The following is an 11,866-nucleotide window of genomic DNA, read 5'->3' on the forward strand; positions in this document are numbered from 1 at the left end:
GCTTGGTCTCTGTTCTACATCAGTCAAAATTCAATTCTAATGTCAAATGTGTTTGGTTTACTTTGGCTTCGTTATTGTGAAAACACGCATAAAGGCGACAATTCTTGATGGCGTCATATATGAAGAACACCATATGTTTGCTTATCAATTAAAAAAAATTTTGCCTTCATCATCGTTAAAACATCATCAGAGATATAGCTTCTTCCATCATATCTTGTGCGATACGAAAAAAGAATTTGAAATTTGTCTAAAAAATAAGAAAAAAGAATAATATGTTAGTTTTTAGGCTATGCGAAGGAACAAATATATATACATTGTTTCTTATGATTACCGCAATGTTAACGTTTGCAAATGAATAAAAAGAGATATTTGGTATTGTTAATTGAGACAATCACCCACTGACAAAATAACCAAAGGACTACACGTTTGTTATCAAACGCAGAATAAAGTATGGATTTAACAGTATATTCCTAATCTCCATTTTGGTAAAAATAGAATTACATTGTACAAAAAAATGAATTTGATTGATGGAATGGATTAAGATTTAAAACAATGCTGATCATTTGCATAGGAAATATACATTTACGACCATAATTGTGAATGCAAACACAGCAATTTATTGATATGTTCCACATGAAGTTTAATTCTTTTGAGTTTTTTGTGCCCCTAAGTATCTTTCTCCTTTTTTACCAAAAATTTGAATTGGTGTCGAAAGCTTTGCTAGGTCCACCAATCCCTTTTTTAAATGACGAGCGACAAGTAAGACAGATGTTGAAAATATACTGTAACGCTTAGATGAAAAAGCGTGTGATAATTATATATTGGGTAGCTTTATTATGTGGCAAATTTATCAATGGGCTGAACTTTGACTGAGGTAACATATCATTCGGTAGTAATTGGTATGTCCATAGGTAATCAGTTTTCATCTTCCCATTTAAATGTCGGTAATTACTTTCCCCATTGCACCATTAGATATCTAATTAATACGATTGATGGGTTTATGGTTTATTCTGCTGGAAATTTCATTGACACATTTTTATTTAATTAAAATATCCCATATAGTATCTGAAAACCATATGAATTGGTTATGATGTTGTCATGAACTATCTTATTGGGTCAGGAATTTCACAATACTTCAAAACATATTGGTTTTAATTTGACTTTTAGCTCTTGATTTACCAAATACAACGTTAGGATTTATTGCCGCATACATTAGGCTTATAGAAAGAGATAACATTGAAAATTGTAATGTTTTGAATATCCAGGAAAACAATGTAAAATTACGAGTATTATGGCCCTTTGAAATTCACGCCTCAAGACAATTTACTGTTTTGTTGACATCTCTTTATTACCTATAGCATGTATAGTATGTACATGCTTATTCCAATTTCTGATTATTACAAATACATCATGATTATTACCTATTCTAATTTCACATTTGTATGGTCATGAATTTATTTTCAGTAAATATATAATATATCATGTATATGTGTACATGTATTATATATAAAAATATTTTTAGGAACAAATTAACTTTAAAATTAATATTGAAACAGACATTGCATTAGTTTATTGCTAGATATTCTGAATATTATGACAATTAAGTTGATATCAAAGTTGCTTTCCATATAATTATTCAAGAAAATACGAAATATAACTTAAAACATATAACATGTATGAATATTGTAAATCAAAGACAAATTTATCTCAAAACTTCATGGTCACTTTTCCTGTAATCTTTTGTCTAGGGCTGTCTGTCTTGCATTCGCCAACTGGTAATAAACATGGATATAATAGATAAGGAGATGTTGTATTATTGTAAATTAGAAACTATTCGCCCGAGACTGAAGAACGAGAATGTTAAAAACTATAAGGCACAGAACAAAAATCAGCAATGACCAGAACCCATACAGTATTATGTGGTGAGAATAAAATTTTCATCATAGAAAACAAATGCCATCAGTTATGTTCTAATTCATTTGAAAATCAGGAGATGTGGCATGATTGCCAATGAGACAACCATACACCAGAGTTCAAATTACAAAGATATAAGCAATATAGGTCACCTTACGGCCTTCAACAATGAAAACTCCTATCATGTATTAAGTCAGCTATAAAATGTCCAACATAAAAAATGTGAAACAGTTTAAATCTGTTAAATGAGAAAACTAAAGGCCTTGTCCATAATTTTATTTATGGAAAACACATGACTGCCATGAACCAACATACACCACTGAATTACAGGGGTTGTCTTTTAAAAAAAACAATCCTAAAAATCAAGACATGCTGAACTGTGGTTTTTATCTAATCTTAATAATTGCATTTTTCTTCAAATGTTACGGTCAAGGGTAGCACTTAATACCCCCTTCGCCTAGTGACAGTGGCATACAAATAAATTCCACTTTTCTTTTTTTCTTAATATTTTATATCCATTTTGTTGTAAACTAAATCATTTAGGGAATAATGTTTATTCTTCACATAGTCTCATATATACTCAAATATAAAGCATATATGAGTGATATGCCAAAAAGACACCATAAAAGAGGAACGAAAGATACCAGAGGGACAGTCAAACTCATAGATCGAAAACAAACTGACGACGCCATGGCCAAAAAATAAAAAGACAAACAGACAAGTATTAGTACAGATGACACAACATAGAAAACTAAAGACTAAGCAACACGAACCCCACCAAAACCTGGGGGTGATCTCAGGTGCTCCGGAAGGGTAAGCAGATCCTGCTCCACATGTAGCACCCGTCGTGTTGCTTATGTTATACATATACATGTACCTTTATGTATATTAATTTCTATGCCACCGCCATAGGCAATGGGGGCACTAAGTATAACACTCAAATGCCTTACCGTCCATCCCATTTTCGTTTCAACACACTTACTGAAATTTTCCTTGTCCAAATTCTATGAAATTCATACACAATGCTAAGAACTACAACACACAGCTAAAAACTACAACACACAGCTAAGAACTACAACACACAGCTAAGAACTACAACACACAGACAGAGGTCATAATTTATCTCAGGTGCACTATCAAAAAAATAAAGAGATGTGGTATGATCTCCAATGAGATTGATTATCTTCCGATGATCATTTACTAGTTAGTCAACAGATTTATGAAAATCACAACTTCACTGAAAATGTATAAATTTCAAAAAAAAATTAAGAACTAGGTGTGACACTAAGTTCTTCAATAAACTATACAGCCTTTTCTTCTTCTGTATATCATTGTTGGTTTGTTTTCACAAGCAAATTTAAAAATTAATGGGTATTGAAAACACATAATGTTATATAGATTAAACAGCAAAATAGGTAAACAAGTTCCTGAAAAGCATTTTATATTTTGATTGATTGGTGTTTAATGCCAATTTCAACACTATCATGCATGACTATTGTGCTAGTTCCTGGAGGTCTGTGTATCATATATATTGGTAGAGGAAGTTGGAGTGCCATGAGAGAACCACAAAACCTTTGCTAGTAAAACTGACAATCCTAAACAATTAAGATTGGAGTAATTAATAGCATGTTAGATATACAGGTAGATCTAAATATATAGGTTGAAAGTCGCACAAATGTGATTTTTTTTTTTGTGTGTAAATGTAATATCTGTTCATCCCCAAATCAATGCAAATGTAATACACCCGTTTTTACAGGTTTTGATATGTACCTGTCAGAAAGGGAAATTGTTAAGAAATATCATGGGATATGACAAAATAATGTTTTACCAATGGTAAATTTTATATGTTTTCCTTTAAGGGAGCAACCATTTAACCTCAAGGGGGGGTTTATGTTTTTTTTCGCAAAGCACGAACATTTTTATTTAGTTTTTCGACGCTATCAATCAAATTTTGTTTTCAAAATTAAGACTATAAGGTATGGGCAAAATCTGGATTCAGAATATTTTTTTGGTCATCTGCTTGACCAGAATAATTTTTTTAAATGGGAAATTTTCAAACCGAAAGGGACACATTGGCCACTTTTACATAACACAGTGCTTTTATTTACCTCAAAATAGACAAGTTTCATGTTTGTGTGCACTTTCCAGTAAATTTCATATGTCACAATGCTTATGTTAATATGTCACAGTAGGAAGCGATTGTGCGGTGCATCTGTTTGGTAACGCCTTCCTAAAAACAAACGTGATATTGGTGTATACAGATAAAACTTTGACTTCTGATTGTACAAAATGTTGATAAACTATTTAAAGCAAATGCTTTACTTTTTCCGTATATAACAATGTTAAATTCTATCCATCCGATCTACGACTATGTCACTAATATATTATGCTAGGTCCTACAGAGACTCCCTTGTCATGCTTGTCACTAATAACGATACCCCGCTGAGCTGCCCAGTCGCAGATCCAGGGGGAGGGGTCCCAGCGGTTGGAACCCCCTATTTTTGACGATCAAAGCTTTTGAATTTGGGCAGATGGTTGGACCCCCCGCCCCCTTTTGAAAATGGCTGGATCCGCCCCTGCTGTCAATGATTATTTTGATGCTAATGCTAAAACACCAATAATGATTGAAAATGATCAGCTCTCGTTTTAGATTATTTTGTTTCAAATGTAAATGTCGAAGAACAGGAATTTCAATGAACAGCTGTATAACCAACCCCCCCCCCCCCCCCCCACCTTTTGTGAAAGTCGTCCATATCAACAGTTATTATATAAACGATCATTCAAGTAGTATTATAAAAACAAACAAACACTCTTGTAAAGTAAGGAATGTATATGTATATCAATCAAAACTGTCAAAATGTCTTCAAAATATATACTTACGTTACTTCAATCGAACATAGCAAGTAACTATCAACAGACAAATGGTGCGAAATCATAGCGTGGATATTTTCGAAAGCTATCGGGATTGTTCACCATTCTAATCTATACGAATAAACTACTCCTGAAATCAGTTTAAAGTGACTGTTATCAATATTTTATGTTTGCGTAACCATTAAAGAATAATTATCAGAATGTTATTTTGTTATTGCTATTTCCATACAAATATTTTAACAGTTATTATTTGTGATATTCATGTCATTTTTTATCAGTTTATGAAAGCTAAACGCATGTTAATTAACAAAAACGTGTATTCACAGTCCAGTTACCGATTATGTCTCTTTATGATTAGTTGTTTATTTATTGTTATTCATTATTTTTTTTTTTTTTTGCTTTTTTTTTCGATTTCTCTGCTAATTAAAGGGAAGCAATCCTCATATTATTTTGATACACTGAAAAGTACTGGACAACGATTCTATCGATGAACTGACGTGTACTAAAATGTACTCAACAGTACCGGATTGAACGCTAAGCGTTTTTTCTTAATTATCTGAACCAGTATTGACTGGTACTTAATCGTTCGCGATAGTTAGTGTAATGAACATGTACTGAACAATTGAAATACATCTTGACATTTTTCTTTGTGGTAAATTCAGGGATTTCAGTGTTGTTCAGTTTAAAATGACCGTTTCAGTAGAGAAACCCGTTACTAGTGTAGTAATGTGTCCGGGTAGGGTGACATGTCTTCCTGTAGACCGTTGCCTTGTGAACTGGCACATCAAAACTCCAGCTATGTTGGTCTAGTACAAAGAAAGATTGATATGTATTTCGCCTGTACTTGTTCTCGTTCTGAATATGCATTAAGTTCGCCAATTGACGTGAAAAAAACATTCCTTATTATTATTGCTAAAACATGTCAATTTTATCGTCTTTGAAAAGACATTGAAAGGACAATAATTGTTAACACATTTTTGTCTAGCGGCAACTCAATTATATTTAAATATGTTCAGTCGGTATGCCTACTTATTGTTATTGTTTGGTTCAATCAAATGAAAGGAAAGTCTGCACAGAATTAAACAGATCTGAATAAAATTGTATCTCAATTGAATTAAATCTAATGCATTTTTGCGAGAGATATAAAAAAAAAACACTCCTTATCATTTACTTAATCATATAACACTATGATCGTTTAGATTTTGTATGAAAATGTACTTTAGTTTTTCATAGTGTAATACAAGATCAGCATGTGTCATATTAAAATGAAAAGTAAAATCGGGTTTTGATGTGCGCCTTAAAAGCGACAAAATACAAACGTCTTAATTCTTAATTATGTTAATGTTATTGATAATGCTGTACTCTTAATAAACAAGTGCCGATATATTATTTCGAATACCTTGAAAATGCCGAAATCGGTACATTGATACGGCATGGAAAGAGCCTTACTTCAAAAAATACTTTTCTCATATCGACAAATGCGTAAAGAACAATTTTATGAAAACGTGCGTTTTGGTTCTTCGTTGTCTTGTTGTTGTTTTTATTTTTATTTTTTTATTTGTCGCTTATACGAGAGTATAACGTCTTTAAATTGAATATGAAAGACAGTGTTTAAAAATATAAATATTGATACATGTATCTAAAGGAAACTTATTTTGTAAATAAATGCTATTTTATGAATAATTAAGTTGTTTCAAGAAATTGTTACTGAATAGCCAAAAAAATATCCGTATTTTTCCATTATTTTAAGATTGGTAAATTGGTGTTAAATTATATATCATTGTCGTTTATTTACTACGACTTTTATGTCCAAAGAGGAAATTGAAAACAGATTCAAACAGCTAGCGAGACAGATTAAGTCCTGTCACATGGGACTTCACAATTTGATAGAGATCTTACTTTCAGACTTACAGTATTTAAACTATATGTAATATGAAAAACAGAATTAATAAGACGAGTATGGAAATGAGATAAGAAATGATTTTATGTTTTGGTTTATATAGCAGATAATTTCACAATTTCTCACATCTTAATCCTTCCAAAATCTACGCTATTCTACTATAAAAAAATAACCCGTTTTATTCAACAGTAGTATTTATGTTTTAATACATTATATTTTGACTACTCATTGTTGGTATGCTCACATTATGCCAGTTATGTATATTTTTTTGCTGTTCATATCCATATAATTTGATCAGGCATACTTTCAGCGTTTATTGCAATACACTACGTAGGAAAACATGACTCAATATGGTTTAAAGTCCATTATATGAAACGAAGTAACACAGTATAAATTGGCATGTTCGAAGCGCTTGTCTGGATTTTTTCAACGGTTTTAAATATGTATTATTCAGTGTTAGGTGACGCAACATTCAATCAGCGCCTGTCTATTGTGTACCATTTAATATCACAGATGAAGTGATAATCCAGGGAAATCGTTCCTGTGTATCAACATTAATATTCCAGCCTCCGAAACCTTTTCTGGATTAAGCTTCATCAGGAAAGCTCATACCTAAAATTTGAAAAACAAGGACGTAAACACACTATAATAGGAGCTAATTGGTCAAAACAGTTCTTAAACGAAATGGCTAATCAATCAAAGGTCATGTTTGTCTGGGAAAGTTGGAACCATTGTTTTTTTTTTAATTTCAAAATTTATCAGCTGAGAATTTAATAAATGTATAAAGTTATAAATTGTGCATGTTGTGCCAGTACCACCGGACTGAATGACTATTTCGGATAGCAGCTCTTAACGAAAGACATGAACCCCATAAAAAAACGGGGATGAATATAGGTGCTCCGGGAGAGTAAGCATATCTTTGTCAACAATGCGTTGCTCCTGTGAGTACAAAACGCAGAGAAAAGTCTATTTCGGTGATGTCACATTCGAGAATAAAGGACGGAATTTTAGTTACGACAATTCATCATTTTTTGAATTTTCAAAAGGATGACCTTAACTTCAGCACTTGTTGTAACCCTTGGTACAACAGCTTTCTTCTAATCAGCAACCATCAATCAGATAATCATTATATGAAATGCAAGCTCTGGAATATCGTATCAACCAATTGTCAATTGGGAGATATAGACTTTAAATGCAAGAGCTGCTGGAATGTTGCTACAATGTACATAGAAATGGAAGTTTCACCATTTGGAAACTGAAATTATCTCTTCAGTCGTAAATTTTTATTCTAAACCGACCCTCATTGTCAATTTGTAGATGTAAGTCAAGATATGAGGCAGATATCTATTGTATCTGATTTCATGTTCGATGGAATAGATAAAGCTGAAAACAAGCTACAAAGAGATTTTATTACTATTTTAAAACAAATGTTGCTTCAGTTTAGTTAAATTAGACGACACTTTCTAAACATTAACTATCATTTAAGTTGAATATCAAATTAAGCTAAAATGCAATTTAAACTGTTAGTTCTGCAAAATAGCTGGTTTGGGATTGTAATTTAGTTAAATTGTAGAAGACATAAACGCATTTAAGCTTTAAAATGTAGGATTTATCATGGATTGATAAATCAAGATAAATTATACATGCACTTGAAATGAGAAAATACGTTATTGACAGGAAACACTCAAATAGTAAGCAGTTAAAGCAAGGAATTTAAACTTCTGACGCAAAAATATCATAAGGTAAGCTATACCTGATTGGCCACGGGATGAAAAAATGGGAAAATTCAAAAGAGAATAAACATAGTCCTGATAAATATAAGAAATCAACAAAAACAATTAAGACAGACATAATCAAAAACTGTTATCTGGGCAGAGAAATAATCTGACGTTTCCATTATCGCAAAAATGACAGTTTATGTCTGCAAGAATTATACAGGATAATGACGTTCAGAAAATTATGTCTTTATCATATATTGTTAGACATGTTACATTAACCGTTTGTATACGCTTGAGCATATATACATTTTATTCAAATGTGAGTATGCTACTTCCTCATGATATACTGTACTAAACATAATGAAGGTAAGTCTCGTGTTCATGCATGTTAAGTCGCGTCGTCAAAGAGAGGCAAAATATACCAAAGGGACATTCAAACTAATAAGTCAAAATAAACTGACATTGCCATGGCTAAAAAGGAAAAAGACAAACAGACAAACAACAGTACACAAAACACAACATAGAAAAGTAAAGACTGAGCAACACGAACCCCACCAAAAACTAGGGGTGATCTCAGGTGCTCCTGAAAGGTAAGCAGATCCTGCTCCTCATGTGGCACCCGTCGTGTTGCTCATGTTAGTACAAACCCGGTAATATGTTTAATTCGGTAGGTCACATTCGAGGAAAAAGAATCGGGATTGTAGTTACGACAATTGGAACATATCCGCTATCATCTGTGAAACGGCTATTCCATAACTAACCAACTCGTGATGGCGTCCGTAAAATTTACGAAGGGATGAATTCAACTTCACCTCTTGGAACTCTTGGTTTAATAGCTTCCGTCAGAGAAGCAACCCTCTATCAAGGAAATCATGATAGGAAATACAAGCCCTGGACTATCGTATCAACTGGAAGATATGTTCTCCGTATGCAGGCGCTGCTGGAATGTTGCTACATAGAAATGGAAAGTTCACAATTGAGGAACTGAAATCATCCCTTTTGTCGTAAAGTTTTGTTTTCAACCGGCCCTCATTGTCAATTTCTAGATGTCAGTTATGTTCTTTTAGACTAGATTTAGACGTAAATAATGTGGTTAAAATGATATTTATTGAATCTGTACTTAAAATAGATAAAGTGTCCTCAAAATGTGCATAATTTCGATTATCACATGCACTTGAGAAAGTTAATCATAGTTTTTTTTTCAATTGATAGAATAAAATTGACAAAAATATAATATCAGAAAGCAGTTATTCCTTTTTTAAATATGAAAATCGATATAAAACGCTTTCAAATCAATGCTTAACTAAAACATAATAACTTTGTTATGTAGGGCAAAATTATCAGAAGATATTTCAATAACTACTCTTGCTACTGCCATGTTCCATGCACTTGTCGTAGCAACAATCCCGTAAGATTTTCACGATTTAGACATAACAAAAATTGTCACTAGATTGTTACTTTGCAACACGAGAACCACTTGTAGAGAAAAATGTTTACGTGTTGTGCTATTTTAGTGTTAAACTGAACGAAAGAGTGTTAATTCAAGAAATAGAAATAGAAAACCACAGTAAATAAAAAGAAATAGGCTGACGTAACAGCAATGATTTATTTGATAATATCTACAATAAAGGTTAAATTTCAGTTGTTAAAAGTAACATTACATTGGGAAACAAATGACAAATTTTCCTCCGGGAAATAATCGTTGTATTACGTATGGTTGTTTGGTAGATTTAATTTTCTTTCAGGTCAGTTACAGAAATCAATATCATCTCAATATCGCAAGTAGAAAAGAGGTCGCTTTAGAGATTCATAAGTAGAAGTTTTGAGAATACAAGATTAAAAAGATATTCTGCGGTATCTCGTTTTGAATGACGAGTTGATTGTTTCGAAACAGATCAGTTTGTTTAAATTATAAATTTATAAATTTATGAGACTGCATCTATTTGATTGATTTTTAACGTAAGAGGATTTTATGTTTCTTGAACTGGTTGTTTACAATTATAATTTTTATTATAGTTACTATATTCATTAGTATTCATACTTTTATCATGATGTATATCATTATTAATAGTATTTTTATTATTACTACAATTAGTATTGTCCATTAGGACGTATCTGTCTTGTAGACTCAATTGCTGATCATATCCGTTTTTATTTTCAAAATTCGAATAAAAGCAACATTTCTTCGATGGTCTAGCTTACAATGACAATTCATGAAATATTCAGTCGACGCTCAAAGATTATAAAAATGATATCTTTTTACCACATGCATTTTTCCCACCAATTGGATACCCGTGGAATAGTTAGGGTCATCGTGATAAAAAAAAGATTATTATACAAATGGATACCATGGACACAATACACTGTAAATCCTGTTGGAGTTTTACTCTTGGACGGTATAAATGTTTTCCATTTGACTTAATCAACTAGTCCAATATACGAATTCAATTATTTTTTCAACAATATATGATACAACCGCTCCAATGATTTTATTTTAGTAAGCTTTTGTCGTCAAAGTTCGATGTCATTTCGATTGTAGAAGTAAATTTTTACAAACCGTTTTAGTTTAAACGAAGTAATCCAGAAATGAATATAGAGATTATCATTTGGTACGCCAGACGCACATGTTGTCTACAGAAGATTTGTCAATGGGTTCGAATACAAAAAAGCCGGAAAACATTAAATTTTATGAAAATTAGTGCATCATAAAGCGCAATGTGTTTTTAACCATTTATTCCTGAATCGAACAATTCATGTGTGTGGCATGCTAATATAACATTAATGGTACAAATTTTACTGCAACAGATACATATTTCGACAAGAAATGTATCTTCAGTAATGTCTCTTCATCTAGTGTGTATGGTATTATCCTATTTATTAAGAAAAAAATGTTTTGGGCGACGTCTATTCACTGTTTCATTTAACCAAAACAGTATTGCAATTGTCCAATCCGCTTGTGTTACAGAATACGAGATTATAGGATCTATGATTTACTTTCCGACCACAGTTAGTAAAGTATGATTTAAAAAACAGTGGTGAAAACTACATAGTTTGGCTATTTGTCTGTTTAGTTTAAACATATTTTATTTGCTTATATATGCAAAAGGGATGAGACACAAGTTAATCAAACTTATGAAGTCTTCTCCCATTTATCTGTGTAGAACATATTATTATAAAATAATTGTTTTCCTGGCTTTGGGGTATCACTTCTGTTTCGTTATGCCGTTATCATTATTTTTTATCTTAAAATGGATGAGAAGGTAGCGTTCTGGCTTCTCATTATTATGTTTTCAAACATATGAATTCAATTAAGAATCTGTTTAATGGCCGGTGTTTAGACTAAAGATACATGGTGAAATTTCATAGCATTTATAGGGGCCTCGGTGGCCGAGTGGTCTAAGTAATTACTACTGTAATCAATAGCCAGTCAACACTGAGGTTGTGAGTTCGAACCCCGCTCGTG

General features: G+C 32.1%; 1 long non-coding RNA gene across 1 annotated transcript in view; it reads left to right on the forward strand.

Moving 5' to 3' along the window:
- Positions 1 to 10,297, forward strand: part of LOC127717759 (uncharacterized) — a 98,569-nt gene extending 88,272 nt beyond the window's left edge. The window contains exon 5 of the long non-coding RNA XR_007989357.1: positions 10,149 to 10,297. This is a non-coding gene — a long non-coding RNA (uncharacterized LOC127717759). The remainder of the gene's footprint in view (positions 1 to 10,148) is intronic.
- Positions 10,298 to 11,866: the final 1,569 nt, after the last annotated feature.

The sequence above is a fragment of the Mytilus californianus genome, unplaced genomic scaffold (genome assembly GCF_021869535.1).
Source record: "Mytilus californianus isolate M0D057914Y unplaced genomic scaffold, xbMytCali1.0.p SCAF_10, whole genome shotgun sequence".
Lineage (NCBI taxonomy): Eukaryota > Metazoa > Mollusca > Bivalvia > Mytilida > Mytilidae > Mytilus > Mytilus californianus.